At 38.9% G+C, this 11,492-nt stretch overlaps 1 protein-coding gene across 1 annotated transcript in view; it reads right to left on the reverse strand.

Annotated features, from left to right (window-relative positions):
* smg6 (SMG6 nonsense mediated mRNA decay factor) overlaps positions 1 to 11,492 on the reverse strand; it is a 40,001-nt gene that overhangs the window by 27,265 nt on the left and 1,244 nt on the right. The window lies entirely within an intron of this gene.

Genomic DNA, 11,492 nt, shown 5'->3' on the forward strand with positions numbered 1-11,492 from the left:
TTGATAAATGTATAAATAATATTGATAAATGTAATTTTTTATTCCCTTGATGGTTTTACTGTATGTAACGAATTTGTGATTCCTCAAACAGGAAGTCAGCCAATTTGAATTTTAACAAAAACTCTTTCTCTCTCTCTCTCCTTCTTCTTCTTCTTCTGTAACCGTGAAATTTGGAGAGAGAATTTGGAGACTAGCTCGAACAAAACTTCCGCTCAGAAAGGCGCTGCTTGTGTGTGAGTCAGAGTGAGTCAAATGGACTGGAGTTTAAATATAAAATATAAAAAAAAATACATAATATAATCGTGGTTCTTTAATACAGACTTGGCACCAGGCAGCTCAACCACACGATTACACACATTTATCATTGTAATTCCAGTAGTGCTCATAACTTATGGTCATGGTCTCAAACTTTTCCTTCATCTGAAGGGATTACAATGAGTTTTTGACTGACACACACACACACACACACACACACACACACAAGGGGGCGCTCTGAGCTGTAGGAATACGACGTTGATGTCACAGCGCTACTCCTCATTCAGCAAGTTACCGAGCTAAAATGTCAAAAGTAATTAAAAAGATAAAACACTTCGCTTGTTTCAGAGTTTCCACTCTTGATATTGTGCAGCTATAATATTACAGTCCTGCCCCTGTGTTAATGTACGAGTTGTGTTAAAGCGATTAGCGGCTGAACTGGAGCAGGAGTTCACTGCATCATCAGCAGTTCACCAGCACCAGGTGTTATCAACATTACTTGTTGCTTTACGTTAAAAAAGAGATACATAAAATATCTATATAACAAAAGAAATCCTCACTCATGAATCACAGGGTTTATTTTCCATATTTAATAAAAAGAAAGACACACCAGGCCAGCTCACAAACTAAGCGGATGGGTTCAACTTCTGTGAGCTTTTTACTCAAAGATGTAGAACACATTTTTCAGCTATGTGTGTAGAATATGCAGTATGTCTTATTTTGTTTTTTTTTGTTTTTTTTGTAAAATTGATAAATGTATTAAATAAAAAATTAAAACTGCTCAACATCAAATCAGGATTCTTTATTATTATTATTATTGTTGTTGTCGTTGTTGTTGTTGTTGTTATTATTATTATTATTATTCTTATTATTATTATTACCTTGATGGTTTTACTGATGTAACAAATTTGTGATTCAGTTGGCCAATTTGAATTTTAACAAAAACTGTTTTTCTGTTTTGTTGTTGTTGTAGTTGATGTTGTTTTTTCCTCGCTTCTTCTCCTGCAAATGTTGTCCCATAACCATGAAATTTGGAACAGAGAATTGGGAGACTAACTCGAACAAAACTATTATTATTATTATTATTATTATTATTATTATTATTATTATTATTATTATTATTATCACACATGGACTCTATGTAGTAGAACACAGGTATAGAGGCCAGTCTCTGCTGCCTTGCCAGTGATTTCGGTGTACACCACTCAAGCCCTATAACGCCACCAACAGGGCAAATTTGGACATACATTTACAATAATAACTCTGCAACGGAATGTCGAAGAAATGCATTTCTACTTTCCTCTGATTCTTTGGGTCAAACTAACGGACACCATATTGTTATTTTCCACCATATTGGATTTTCTTCTCCTGCTACTTTAAACGGGCCGCTCAATCAGCCAGTGGACGTCCATAAAGCCTAATCTAGGGGGAATTAAAAAAAAAAGAAAAAAAAGAAGAATCAATGAAATGCTGTTGAATGTAATCCAATTAGTCAGAATTAACATAAAAATTGCACAAGTGTTTTATTGTGTTTAATTGTTTAAGTGTTTTAAAGGGTTAAATGCAGTCCTTTAAAAGTCCCTCCAGATGGCAGTGTTGTGGGTGGAAGGTGGAACCACTATGCCTGTGTGATCGATTTGTCTACCACTGATTCTATTTACAACAAGGACTGATTAAAGTAAGACCAGCAAGGAATGTCTTTCAAGGGTGATTCATTTGAATCTTGTTAACAGGACGTTTGTCATCTTTATATCCACTTTCACCTGTGAGTTGTACAAGCCAAATGTTGTGACATACTAGGATGAAAAATATTGAAGAACGGCAACATGAGAGAAACAAAAGGAGACCAAGATTGAAGACAAAGGGAAGAAGGAAGGGAGGTAGGAAAGAAGAAATGAGAATTTAAGGACACAGGAGAGTCCTCCAGCTTACACTGGTGGAGTAAACAGCTCCATTTCCCTAGGAACATGGCATCACTCCCTGAAGTCTTACATATTTTTAATCAGGTCTCTTTGGCATCTTAAAATGACTTACATGACCATACACAATAAATTGTTGAAAATTACATTTGGTGCCATCCATTAGCTTATATTAGCTTCTTAATAATGTGCACAAGAATGCTACATCACTAGTGTGCTGACAGCAGTGAATGACTGATTATTATGTGTGTGATATGCTCTAAGGGCTGACTTAGGGGTCATGTAAATGATCATATGCTAGTACTGCACTCTGGAGCAGGTAAACTAATGCCAGAGACAGCAGAGAGGGAGGATAACGGAACAAGGGAGGGGGAGAGTAAGGGCTTGGAATACAGATGAGCTGTGCGGAGGCGGAAGAGGCAGGGAGTTTTCTGCAGGTAAATTCTGAACACCAAGGGGTTTCTCCAGCCCCTCATTAATCCATCCCTACTTCTCTATCTCTCTCCCACTCTCCCTTGAGAAATCACATGGTGGTAGGATACAGCACGTGCCTTTTAAATGTAATGATGAAGGAGGTGGATAATGATGAAAGGAGTAATATACGAACAGGAATTCAGTCAGAAGTTGTCCTTTAAACCTCACAATGGCAACCACTACTCATATCATAACACAAACCACCTGAGAAATAGCCAACACTTATATTCAGTCAACAAAAATAGGTGACTCTGGCCATGATTAAGTAATTTATGTAGTGATAATAAAATAGAGAGGCAATAAAATGGAGAACAAAATAAAGTGTTTAAAGTGTGATGCAAAGACACAAACTATGCAGAGACAAAAACGTGTGCAGAAATACAACTCTGTCTGAAATATAGTAAGGAGGGGTGTATGGAAGCATATGAACAGTGGAGGCAGTGAACAAGGGGTTATGGGGTCTATGACACATGCACCTGACTCCTGAGAACAGATTCACTACAGAGAAAGAAAAAAAAGGAAGACAAAGAAAGACATTAGGACACAGCATAATCCACTGAATAAACTTGTTTAATTAATGACTTTATAATTAATAATTTTATATCAATAAAATTAAATAATGAAAAAAATTACATTGTACATTTCTGTTAAATATAGAGAGACAAATTTCTTATGTAACAATAATGCATCATATGTAAAATATCTGCATGTATGTATGCAGAGTAGTATGTATGCAAATGGTGGAGTGGAGGGGAATTTACCAGTTAACACCCACTTGCTTCCCACCTCTGCCTCTAGTCACCCCGCAACCCCCACCAAAACAGACCCCCCTTTTACCTCACCCTCTAGCCAACCAGCCAACATCATTATATGCAAGTCAGCCTGGCAGAGTGAGAAATCACAAATGAGGCTCAGGCATGCAGGGATTTCTGCATGAGTCAGAGAGGAGTGAGAGTCTGCGCCAGAGTGGGAAAGAAAGTAAGAAGGCTTCAGGCAAGGTGGGTGGGATTGTAAGAGTGCAGAAAGGGAATAAGCAAGGGATGAGGGAGTTTTGTATTGACTGCAATGTGCAGGTAGAATACAGAAAAAGAAAGAAAAGAGACACAGGGTCTGCAGAAGGTAAAAAATGAGACGAGGGGACATTTTGGTAGTCATGTGGTAATGTAGATAAAAAATTTCTTACTGTGCTCAAAATTTCAGGCACAAAATGTATGTAATTGTTTAAGCAATTGCAAGCAGCATCTGCAGGTATACAGGTAAAGAGAAGCAGTACATTTAATGAAAAGGTGGCGAGGCATGAGAGAAAGGGAGGGAGGAAGGGAGGGAGAGAGGCAAGAGACAGTGACTGTGGGGGCGAGTGTATTGGAGAGGGAGAGGGAGAGTAGGAGTAGAAGAGCATGAGGAAGTGACAGTAGACAGGAAACGTCTGGTTGATCATATCAAAATATGCTATATATCCTGAACAAACGTCACATGAAATCTGTTTATAAATCCAATTGCTCAAAAATTGGTGGCTTAAATTTAAGCATTTGCACTTTACTTCTAGATCAAGTAGTAAGAGGAAACTGGCATCTCAAAATAGAAATGGAATTGAATGGTACCTAATCAGCCTTATTGGCAGCTATTTCCACAACTTTTCACTGCTTCAGTAATAATCATCTCTACCATCGCTCCTAAAGAAAAAAATCTACATGAGATCATGACTCACACTTTTTCCAGCACAATGTTATCATGTTCATGTGCAATAGGCTGGCCACGGAAGTTGAAAATAAACATAAGAAAAAAAAAACAATAACGGATCAAATGTAATACTAAATTCAAATGTACTGACACCTTGAGCATAATAAACCTATGTTTATATGTTAATAGGCTACATAACATAATAATTTCATAACATAAACACTAATAACAAGGCTTTCTTACATTGCTTGCTTGCTTGCATTACCATTATACCATTGCTACTTTCCCATAATAAAAAATAAACACAAAGTAGAAAAGTTTGCGAAAATTTAACTAATTTAAAAAGTAGCAGCAATATTTCCAATATGATAAAACAGAGCACAGCAATCGAATAAAGAGTAACTTAGGTTAACAAAGTATACACAGAGCGTTTTTCCTCTGTTAAGTAAGATTCTAGACTACAATATATGGACAAAAGTATGTGGACGCCCCTTCTAATGATTGAGTTCAGGTCTTTCAGCTACACCCATTGCTAACAGGTGCATAAAATCAAGCACACAGCCATGCAATTTCCATGGACAAACATTGACGGTTATTGAAGAGCCCAGTGACTTTAAACATGCCACTTTCAGCTCATGAAATTTCTCACTTGCTAGATCTGCCCCAGTCAACTGTAAGGGCTATTATTGTGAAATGGAAGTGTCTAGGAGCAACAACAGCTCAGCCACGAAGCGGTACACCATGCAAACTCACAGAACAGGGTCACCAAGTGCTGAAGTGCGTAGCACGCAAAAATCGCCTATCCACTGTTGCATCATTCACTTCTGAGCTCCAAACTGCCTCTGGAAGCAATATCAGCATAAAAACTATGCGTTGGTGATGAATCACTAGGCCCTTATTTCCAGCGAAAGGTAATGTTAATGCTACAGCATACAAAGACATTTTAGACAATTGTACACGTCCAACTTTCGATGCCCATGCTTTTGGATTGGGATGTGCCAACAAGCTCACACAAGTGTGATGGTCAGGTGTCCACAAAGTTTTGGCCATATAGTGTATGAAAAGCATGGTATAAAAATAACAAATAGGTCAGTGTAGTCTAAAAGGATGTGGAGCTCCAGAGCTATGCAAATGCAAAGAGTTCTTCAACTCACATCAATTTCATTTTCAACCTCTTTTAAACTTTCATTTTTGTAATTACTGGGCACTTGTGAAATTATGTTTATCAAAGAGGGCAGTGAAGTGCATTAACAAGCAGCATGCAATGTTGATGTGTTAAATTATTTTAGCTTTAATGGTCTTCACATTCCATTATTATGAGCATTCCAATACCCTGGCAAGTTCACTAGCTAGCGACCTAACCTATCTAGAGACTTAGCAAGCCAAACAGTCATGATATTTTACCAAGAAGTGGGTAAATGACTTCACTGTCTCTGATTTGTGGGTCTCACTTTATGATTGTGGGAGTGTAGTACAGCACAATCTTTAAAAAAAAAAAAAAATTGACTGGCTTCTACAGCAGCACATAGCATAATCATATTTGCTATAGTGAACCTGATGGAACTTTACTTAGCCATGCAATTCTGTGTCATTGCTAGTTGTTTCCTCATTCCCACTTGTGAAGTCATAATTACAGTCTTTGCAGTTAAGTGCACTATTAATGCTAACTAATTAGCTATCCTTATATCCTAGGTATTCTCTTAACATTTCTTGTTATCATTAAAGGACCTCTATGTATAGTTGTAGTCACTGCTGCGACTACATTGTAATAACAGTAAGTCAGCACAAGCAGCCTTTATTTGTCACATATACGTTACAGCACAGCAAAATTCTTTTCTTCACATATCCCAGCTTGTTAGGAAGCTGGGGGAGAGGGGATTAAGGGCCTTGCACAAGGGCCCAACAGTGCCAGCTTGGTAGTGCTGGGGCTTGAACCCCTGACCTTCTGATCAGTAACCCAGAGCCTTAACCAGAAGCATTTACCTAAAGCAGGACAGGAACCTCATCTGGGTAATTTTCATTTCTTTTATTATTTTGACATGCTAAACCTTTATAAAATGCATAGCTCCAATTATTTTTATTAAAGCAGTTTAAGTACAAAAAGTGTAAACCGAAGTCACAGCTATGCAATTTAATATTAGCAAAGTGAGGTCAATAACATGCTAGCTGACATTTTTAATATTGAAACCATGAAGCTTATTTTATTCTTGTTTTTTCTGTGGTATTCAGGACTGTCACAGTAAGAAAGTTATTCTGAATTGGATATCAATTGTAGAACTTGTATACTTGAGTTCTAATAAGATGAACTTTTATTTAATTATTTATTGTTATTAATTTTTTAATTATTAGTTTTTTCTACAGAATATGTTTTTGTGAACTGAAATCATATTGCTTTAAAAAAACTTTTTTCCAGACATTTTCTCCCCAATTTGGTCGTGCCAGTTTCCATGCTCTAGCTAACTATCCCCCGTGTCCCCCACTGTTCCAGGCATATCTTCATACTGAATACATTTTAGTTTCAAAATGATTTAAAAAAAAAAGGTCGAATCTAGAACCATTAAGGATTCTTCACAGATCCTTTAAGTCCTGTAAGTTGTGAGGTGGGGCCTCCATGGATAGGACTTTCCCAGCAGAACATTACCCAGAGCATCACACTGCCTCTGCCAGCTTGCCTTCTTATCATAGTGCATCCTGGTGCCATCTCTTCCCCATCTAAGCAACGCACAGGCACCCGGCCATCCATGTAATGTAAAAGAAAACGTGATTCATCAGACCAGGCCACCTTCTTCCTCTGCTCCATGGTCCAGTTCTGCCCATTGTAGGCACTTTTGGCGGTGGACAGAGGTCAGCATGGACACACTGACCAGTCTGCGGCTACGCAGCCCCATATGCAAGGGCTGTGATGCACTGTGTGTTCTGACACCTTTCTATCATAGCCAGTTCACTTGCCTTGACAGGTGCCACCTGTCAGTGGTGAAGTGAATATATATGTATATTATATATATATATATATATATATATATATATATATATATATATATATATATATATATATATATATATGTATACATATATGTATATAAATAAACTGTATGTATATATAAGCACTGGACTATCTAGTGAAAGATTCTGCTTCGCTAGTTGGTAGAACATTCATCAAATCGTCAACCTGAATGTTAAATATAGAGCTGAGAAGCTGTGAAAAGTAATCTGTAATCTGGTTCGGGAGGTGCAGTGTGTTCTGCTGCCTCACTCATCCCACGTTTCGGAGGAGAAGGGGCCGCCTATCTACCCTCACAGTACTCTTACGTTATTGGGTTCCCCTCAGTCATCAGCCAGAAATGGGCATTGAGATGCACACTACCGGTTTACTGGTTTTACGCACACATGGCGCGTTCCCCCACCCCAGCCTCTTCCGAGACGCCTGCTGCTAAATAACTACAGGAGAAGACGTGTGAGCTGCAGGCTCTTTCTGACAGCTGATCCGTTCGCAGTGATGTGAGTGTGAACAGCTCGGCTTTTGCTGAAATACTGATCACAGTCACCATGTTATAGGGTGATATCTTACCAGAACAATTAGTAGGGGCCTACCAAATCAGACTAGTTTAGAGAGATAACATGGTAGATTAAATGTGCAGATTATTTTTACATACCACAGATATAAAAATCCGCATATTTAAATAAAAATATTTTATTAATCATAGTACATCATTTTCTGACAGTATTACCTTAATTATCGTGATCATTTCATTTTATTTGTGCCTGAGTTTTATTTGGGAAACTTCGAAAATAGGACCAAACTACATGATGTGGAAAAGCGTACTTCGTACCTGTCCATCTTTTATTGCCATTATAACAGAGAATAAAGCACACATTTTGGCACACACGCCAAAACCATTATCCGCTTAGCGGGCTGAGTCCGGCCCGCTTTATAGACAGCAGCGCTCCGTCAATGACGTAGTGCGAACACGCACTTGTGTAGGTGCTGCTTTTTAGTGAATGAGTCCTCCTCCCCTCTCCGGTTACTAGTACTATGAGGTCTCTATAAAAAGCGCACAGGAGATGGCAAGATCGGACAAGAGCCGCTAGTTTCCACGAGGAAAGGGAGACGAGGGTGGACAGTGGCCCATATGGAGACATTTAGGTAAGAGACATCCGTCGTGCTGCACTTTCTCATGCACAGCCTCATGATCGAGCAAAATGCTCCTGGAGGGCAAATAAAGAATGAAGGAAAACAAGGAGCCAGCAGCTCTCATAATTCTGAATATATTTTTACAAGATTCTTAGTATGCGAGGTAAGGATCATTTTACCTTCTGAGTTTATATGGAGTAAATGCTTTAGACGTGAAAAGTTGTTAACACCGATATTTTAATTACCTTTTCCAAATGAAAAATAATAAACTCTGAACGTACACCGTAATTTAATATAAAACTGATATTTTTGATGAGCATGTCTTAGGAGCTTTACGGCCTATTGAGGATGACTTGAAAGATACTGCAGTGTGAGTCACTTTCCTCGCACGTGGGCAGCATGTAGTCTGTAAGGAGGACAGGAAATAGGCAGATGAAATCCAGTGCACTTCACATCAGCTATTTCGGCTGGCTTTTTTTCCATGAATGTTTAAAAACAAAAGGGTTTCAAAAGGCAGAAATATCACCTTGTTAAATTGCCATGATTCTGTTTTGTGTGTCCAGATATGAATCTAGCAAATGATGTTAAAAATGTTTTTCTAGGCTGCCTACCAAACCTCTTTCAAATGGTTAAATTGTGCACAGAGATGTTCATTAATTTTGCATGACTAGCTACATATGTCAGTGTGTGTCAACTGAGGTTTTAATGGGCTATTTCTGTCATCTGTGACACACAGATTTCCGGTGATTTCGCTTTTTCCGGTTGTTCACAGAGTGTTCTTTGATTACTGCACATACACGCAAGAGATTCTGAAAACCTTTTCCCCCTACATTCTCCTAAATGTAAGAGTTTCCTGCCTATCACTTCCGTTTTCCTTTTCCTTATGAAAACTCGGTGACGTCTTCTTGGCGTTGAATTCAATTCTGCGTCACTCTTGCGCACTTTGCAGATGATTCGCAGTCACCTACTGTAAGCTTTTAAAGAGACAGCGCGGGCTTGGCACACTACACACACACACACACACACACACACACACACTACACACACAAACACACACACACACTACACACACGAACAGACTGACTGCGGTATAGGCTAGCACTTTATTCATGTCTAAAGTTAGTAATAATTAGTAGGTGAATCATTAAATGCTCGAAATGAATCCAGCAGCCGTAAAATGCTGTTTTATTTTGTTTTTTGTTTTTTTTTTTCTGGTAAAAGTCTTATTTTTGAACAACCTGCTTGCCTACATCTCCGGTGAAAACTTGGGGAACTGCGATACATCATCTCCATGGATTAGACTGTATGTCTATGGTGTGTTTGCAAATCATTTTCCAATCTAAAAAGAAAAAGGAGGGATGTGTGTTTCAGCACCATGGACAGTGCTATTGCACTGCAGCACGTGGGTCCTAGTGAAGTAGTACAACAATCATCCATCTAGAACTTTCTCTGCCAGTTAAGACGACAATAACTTTACGGTACTTTTAAGAAACTGGTCTTAAAATAGTTAAAACTAGCCCTTGAGTAGTGTTAGTTGGATTAGGGTTGGAAGTGAATTCTGTCGTGAGACAGATTTTCAGGAATCGCCGCGCCAGAGCTAATGATGGTGAAACACAGTACTACACGGACACAGAGCATGTCGACTTAATATAGAGAATAAAATGTTCTAACTTAATCATTCTGCTTTGAAACCCTTTAAGCTCCACGTCATCTGGGAAACACTGAGAGCACGCTGTACCAGGCACTGCCGTGATGGCATGGTATGGTCGCTTACGCATCTTAAATAATTTATACTACATTCAAGTAATCATGAGTTGTAATCATTTACTTTTCTTATTTAGTATCGAAACGAAAGGACACTTTCTTGGTGTTTGAACAATGTCACTTGAACATAACTTCATCCAAGTTGCCTTCCTGCTCTGTCTGTTAGTAAGTGAAGTGTCAGGCCGGGCTTTGCCTGTGCAGTGTGAGCCAGCGCGTCATGACCTTGGCTCTAGACTGCTTACTGCTTATGGAGTCTAACAGCACAGTAACAGTCTACAGTCATGGCTACTGAAGTCTGGTTATAGCTCCCTTTTTCCTTCTCTCTTTACGGAACGTGTGTTTGATCTGAACGTATGAGGACTCTGACCTCAATCCATGTACAACAACAACAACAACAACAACAACAATAATAATAATAATAATAATAATAATAATAATAATAATAATAATAATATTTTATAGGCAGTGACCCACATCTCACTGCTACGTCGCATTCATCCAGACGTAAGCACATCATAGCCTACTGAAGCGACAAAGCCTTTTAAATGAAATATACATTCAAATTTGTCAATAATAACTTAAAATAATTACACGAAGATCAAAGAGAGAACAGCATGCGCGTACTCTGACATGATGCCAACCGGAAGTGTGTGAAGGGGATCGTATTGGGGGAGTCCTGGCCTACGCAACACTGGCGTTGCACCTAATCGGCCAATGGGAGTACGACGTTCCCAGTTACTATGCCAACTGTCGCACCTCCCTATCTCTGCTGTCTCCATGGTGACCGTGGCTTTAGATTGTTACTGTGGCAACAGCGCGTGGTAACAGTCTACAGCCATGGTCGCCAAGGGCCAGGCGGAACATCTACAGCTGAGAACAATGGCTGAGAATTGTGAGTGTATCTGTGTGATTATATGGGAGCCAGAAGGTAAACTTCATTTCAGCAGTCTGAGACTATAAAAGCGTTCCATTTATTACATTTACTTCAGCTCGAACCGAACCAGCTGGCCGGAAAAGTAGGTCAAAGTCAGTTATTTCTACTCACTCCTTTCCTCCACAGCGGAATAAATGCCGAGCTAGTGACTGTGAAGCAGCTGACCAGTACATCATTTCCTCTTTTCTCCTTATAATCATGCTCTCACTTATTACAAGCTCTGTCGCCAAAATATGAACGATATGTCCAGAATTGGATAGGTTTTGGAAAATGTGCTATGTGGATAATTAGATCTATAAGGACATGTATACACTATAGCAATGTTAAAAATGTT

Source organism: Pangasianodon hypophthalmus, chromosome 17 (assembly GCF_027358585.1).
Source record: "Pangasianodon hypophthalmus isolate fPanHyp1 chromosome 17, fPanHyp1.pri, whole genome shotgun sequence".
NCBI classification, from domain to species: domain Eukaryota; kingdom Metazoa; phylum Chordata; class Actinopteri; order Siluriformes; family Pangasiidae; genus Pangasianodon; species Pangasianodon hypophthalmus.